This window comes from Anastrepha ludens, chromosome 6 (genome assembly GCF_028408465.1).
Source record: "Anastrepha ludens isolate Willacy chromosome 6, idAnaLude1.1, whole genome shotgun sequence".
NCBI lineage: Eukaryota > Metazoa > Arthropoda > Insecta > Diptera > Tephritidae > Anastrepha > Anastrepha ludens.
The window spans coordinates 44723772-44730015 of record NC_071502.1 but is presented as its reverse complement, the minus strand read 5'-3'; positions in this window follow the sequence as shown (position 1 = coordinate 44730015).

The following is a 6244-nucleotide window of genomic DNA, read 5'->3' as shown; positions in this document are numbered from 1 at the left end:
GTTTTATGGTCTAAGTGACTCAAAAGACGCGCTAATTTTGATATTTTTTTTTCTAACGACGCACAGTGCGGCCGATTCCCAAAAAGCTGGCCAAAAGTAAAAAAAAAAGTTTCTAGATAGATTTGTTTTGTCTTTGGGTTGGCTACAGTAATGCCTTGAGTAGTGAAAACCGTTCATAGCAACGTCCTGTACCCTAAGTATCCTCTGAACAAAACCAAATGGAATCATCTTCGGAAGGTTAGTAAAATACGAGAAATCTTTAGTACATATCAATACCTCGACACAAAATTTTTAGCTGCAGCAATACGTAGATACATTTTTTGCAATTTTTTTTATAAAATTTGAGTTTTCAAACTGTATAGTAATACAACGCCGTCATATGCTGCTTTGAAACCTATTAAAGGTTACTCAAAAAAGTAAAGGTTACTGAATAAAACGAAGATTCAGCTGCTACCACTTGCTACCTTGCGACCCCGAAAACATATAAATTTACATGCATCTTGATTATGTTCTTGAATATACGCTATTTCACGTGAGGGGGTGGCCAATAGGGGTGGAAGGGGGTGGATTTTCAAAATTTTAAGATCAAATTCGTAATCAGCGACCCCGACAACCCCCGAGTAAGAAATTTTGAATCAATTACTTAATTTTTTGAGTTTTGGCCAGCTTTTCGGGAATCGGCCGCACTGTGCGACGTTGGGTGTGACCTTCCATATATAGAAGATGCGAGCTTTCGTTATATGGAGCATATGTGCAAAAGAAAAAAAAAAAATCAACGCGATTTTGAACTACTTCCAACCATAATGCAATGCACTATAACTCAGCACACTTGAAATTTTTCTAAAATTTCTATTTAAACAGTGTTTTTGTTTTTAATTTGCCTAAAGTTTGGAAATTGGATTTACATACATATGTGGCTTTTGTAGGCGAATGAACTATAATTGTAATAAATTGTCCAAAGTTGTCAATAACTCTTGGTTCAATGGTTATTTAACGCTGTATACATGTACGTGTGTATGTATCCGAATCCAACTCACCTCCGCCTGATAGCCATGCACGCTTTGATCAGAGTAACTGCGCTTCACAATGCGGCCCGCCAGCGCTGCGGTGTGCCACAAAAGCAAAGTGCTGACCAAAATTGCCATCGGTAGCTTTAATGTAAAAGCAATAAATATTCATTCAACTTGGATGCACACACACATATATATAAATATAACATTTAAGCTTTCAAAGATTTCTCAAAACTCATTTATATTTTTTTACACAAATTGCACGCACCCTTTTCATGTTGTATAATATTATTTCTCTCTCGCAGCCTACTGCTATCTTCCGGCTGCCTTACTGCAGCTTCCGTACCGCTTCAAATTTTACACTTCACTTTTGCCGCCTGTAGACCCACTTCAATTTCAATTATGTCTTATCCTCACTCAGCTTGATTTCTCTGTTAATTCGCTTCCTTCTAACGCCTCTATTGGTGTTACAGTTGTTGAGCCCTTTATTGATTCCTGTTGCTCCTTTCAATGCCGCTGTTGTCGGCAGCGTCAGTCGACATGCTAGTGTTATTCAATTTAGTTCGCTTTGCCAGTTATCCTGTATTATCCTGCTCATTTCATTGAATTCGTGCTTCCGCAGTAGCCTTTTTACTTCTCATATCGAAATCTCGTGCGTATATCTCACATTGCGTACGCACTAATATTTTTGCTTTTTATTGTTGCTATCTGTTTCAGTGCTAGCCATTTTTGATACTTTTCTGTATTTGCAACTTTCTTTGTGTTAAATCAGAAGCGTTTTGTCTATCGTATTGTGTGGCCTGCATGCACAAAATGTTCCCTTTGTTTGCCGATTCTCTGTTGTTTACTTTTGTTGTATTTTCTCAAAAGCTGCCATAACACATGAACCCTTTACAACTTTTATTCGAGATGCTGCAATCGTCATGTCACAACGTCAAGTGTATTACCTTCGTTGTTGTTGCCCTGTCGTATCCATGTCGACTGATGAGTGATGATTGAAGCAGTCGTGAAGCATTGCAGCCCTTCTCACAGTGAACTGTCACTTTGCACAGCCTTGAGTTGCCAATTGCGCTCTTCTCTTTTGCGCACGTGCTGCACTTAATAGTTAGAAGAGGGAAATCGTGTCAGAAATTTGAAAAATTTAAATAAAAAAAAAAAAAAAAAAAAATGGCAAATTAAAAAAAATGTATATTATAGTCTTAAATTTACAAGTTTGCAATAAATAGTAACTTCTAAAATAACATTTTCGTATGTACATATGTATATACATATATATTTTATATATAATTGGCGTTTACACCCTTTTTGGGTGTTTGGCCGGGCTCCTCTTCCTATTTGTGGTGTGCGTCTTGATGTTGTTCCACAAAAGGAGGGACCTACAGTTTTAAGCAGATATTTTTATGAAGAGCTTTTTCATGGCGGAATACACTCGGAGGTTTGCTATTGCCTGCCATGGGGCGACCGCTATTAGAAAAATGTTTTTCATAATTTTAGTGTTTCACCGAGATTCGAACCTACGTTCTCTCTGTGAATTCCGAATGGCAATCACGCACCAACCCATTCGGCTACGGCGGCCACCCTCGTATATATGTACTTATATAAATATTAAAGTTTTTTGTTTATAAAGGGCGATCAATTTAGAGGTATCGGATTTTAAATTCAAATACAACGAAAATTCAAATTGATTGGGTAATTCTTCAAATTCTTGTATAGATAATCCCTTTGAAATGTTGGCGTAATTCGACCACCTGTAATCACAAACTTTGAATGACTCGCTGGAGGACTTCGGTCAGCATCTCGTGAATAACTTTAGTAATGTTGGATTCCAATGCCTCAATCCAAGCTGGTTTATCCACAAAGTATTTAGACTTTGCACACTCTCAAAAATAAAAGTACAAAGATTTGATATCACTCGATCTTGGTGGCCAATCCACTGGTCCGATACGGGAGATAAATTCCTCACCGAAACGACGACGCAGTAAATCCATTGTTTCATGGGCTTGTTGGATCCAAATGTTAATTTCATTAATTTCCGGCATTAAATGACTTGCTCATACAAGGAGAAGTGCAAAATAAACAAGACTGAGCTAAAATAGAAACGACAGGAGCTTTGTTCTGATAACTTCGAGTATATTTATTCAAAATAATCCCCTCTGGCCTCGATACAATGTTTTGCGTGATCTAGAAGTTTTTCGAAAGAGTGTTTCAGTTCATTGACCGGAATGCCCTTCAGGATGTCAGGTCCTTTTGGATGACCTCTACGAACACAAAACGTTTTCCTTTCCAAAAGTCACAGGGAGCCATATCAGATGCTTAAAATGCGATTTCTGCTCAACAAATCAGCACCGAGAGTGGATCGATGAGATGGTGCATTATCAAAGCGCCAGCTTCATCCTTCGCGGTTTCAGGGCGAATTCGAAAAATGCGTTGCAACAAACACTTCAAAAGGCCAAGATAGAAAATTGCATTGACACGAAGTCCTTGTGGACAATTCACTTAGAATCGTAAAAATAAATGAGCATCGACTTAATTTTTGACTTCTCCAAACGCGATTTTTTGGGTGGTGGCTCGTCTGGGGTCTTCCATTTGGCACTTTGACGCTTAGTTTCAGGTTCATGTTTGAAACAGCACGTTTCATCACCAGTTACAATGTTGTAAAGAAAGTTCTTGTCTTTTCTCGCCACTATAATGAGATCTTTCGAATAATGAATTTTGAGCAATTTTTCGTCCTCAGTTACTTTATGTGGAATGAAACGTGCATAGACTTTTCGTAAGCCCAAATGATGCGTTAAAATGCGATAAATCGATGTTTTGAAGAAATTTAACTCCGATTCCATGAATTTCAACAATGATTTCGGTTCATTTTTGATAAATTTGCAAACAATTTCGACGGAGTTTTCGGTGATTACTGATTTTGGGCCCGTATGTTCCTTGTCATTTACCTATGTCTTCACAACCATCTCTGAAACGAGTAAAGCACTCATAAACTCTGGCACGAGATAGACAATCACTGCCATAAACTTTTTTCATCAATGCAAATATTTCGGTAAACGTTTTACCGATTTTAAAACATCAAAAACACTTTTATGACGCAAGTATTGTTTATTTTGGACTTCATCTTGTATAGCGACGATAACTGATGCTTTCCATTTCAATTCAACCGGGCTATTCGGGCAAGTTCTTCGATTTCGATTGTAACTCAAATATGTTGCTCTCTGGTCAAAATAATGAGACACGTATTTTTTTGTTCGCCCGAAAAAATTTTTTTTCAAGGCAATTTATCGGCAATTTTGTTTTTCGGCTCAAAATCGATTTTTTTTAATTATATAAGAAAAATTTTTTTTTAAATGGCCATAACTTAGTCAAAAATGAACCGATTTTAATAATTCTGGGTTCAAAATGATCGGCATTACTTACACGAGCGACTTAATGTAGAAACAATTGCAAATAAGTAGTTGAAATTTTTTTATTTAGCAAAAAAAAAAAATTGAAATTTTTTCGAAATTCAATATTTCAAAAAGTGTATTTTTTTTTTTTATAACTTTTTCCAAATCAAGAGGACACCTCAAACTTCAATTGAGCTGAATGCCCAGTAGCTAAAATGAGTTGTTTTTGAGTAATGAATTTTTGAGTAAAAAACCTGTTTCGCACTTTTTGTTTTTTGGAAAATAAAAAATTGTCAACTACTTTTTTGCAATTATTTCTACATGAAGTCATTCGTGCAAGTAATGACGATCATTTTGAACCCAGAATCATTAAAATCGGTTCATTTTTGACTAAGTTATGACCATTAAAAAAAAAAAATCTTATATAATGAAAAAAATCGATTTTGAGCCGAAGAACGAAATTGCCGATATATCTTGAAAAAAAAAATTTTCGGGCGAACAAAAAAGTACGTGTCTCATTATTTTGACCAGAGAGCAACATATTTGAGTTACATCGAAATCGAAGAACATGACCCGAATAGCCCGGTTGAATTGAAATGGAAAGCATCAACTGCAAGCCTCTTCATTTCTTGTGTTAAATGCCTAGTCCTTCATGTCTTATCTGAAAAAGAGCAGAAAGTAAGATAACGGTTTCGGGATTTTAGAGCCACATTTGGTACTTATTTGCATGTCTTCAAATACCGTATGCACCTTGTATTTTAAAGTTAATTGAAAATATTTTAATACGAAACTCTGAGTATTCTAAATATTTATTCTAAATTTTGAGTATGCATTTTCGATTTCCGATACTTATTCTAAACTCTCCTGCTGCGATTGCAACTAACGACCCTGAAAATATTCCTACACACTAACAAATTATTTTTGTTTAGGAAATAATTACGTGTTTAATGAGATCCAACAAAATTTAAAACAACATAAGAAATAACAACAACAATGTTTTGATTACTTTTATTCAGATTCCACATTAAATGCATGTGTTTATCTTTCTTTCACGCTTTCCTACCCACACACACAAGTATCTGAAGCAACAAGTATAAACACATACACAGAATCATATATAAGCAACTAAACAAATTTATACGTAAAATAAAAATTTCATAGCTGGTTTATTGCCATCAAATGGAATGTCTCTTGACTGAGCGAAAAATGTAAAAAATATTTTTTTTTTGCCGAACCAAATGGGACACAAAAAGTTTAAATAGAAGACACGCAGTAGTTTTTATTTTGTATCATATTTTATATACATACTGTACTGTATGTGTATACATTTCGCTCGTTTGCTGAAAGAACGTCATAACTAAAAAAATCGAGCAACACGGTTTCAAGTTTTCAATTCACAATGACTCCCTAAGTAAATGTAAAGACAAATTTTCATCAAATGAGATACTGTTAATACTCGTATAGTTGATATCGGCACATTTTTTTCACTGTCTCAAAAGAAGAGGCATCATTATAATCATTTTTGTTTGCTTATTTAAAAAAAATGCGATATATTCCAATGAGCGATTTCTACTCTTATGTACATGTGAATGCATATATGTACATACATTTATATGTAGGCTTATATTGACGTACATACCTGCCATATTAACAGCATTTCCCTACGCATTAAAACCCAAATAAATATGAGATACCGGGAGAAGACAGCAAAACAAAAGATTTTTTAAATTAAAAATAAATACTATATATAAACAAAGTTTAGATTTTTCAGTTATTTTTAACACAAAATCGTCATGCCCCGCAATTACTCAGCTGTTGGTTGTGCCGGATAAATTAAAATAAATCAAT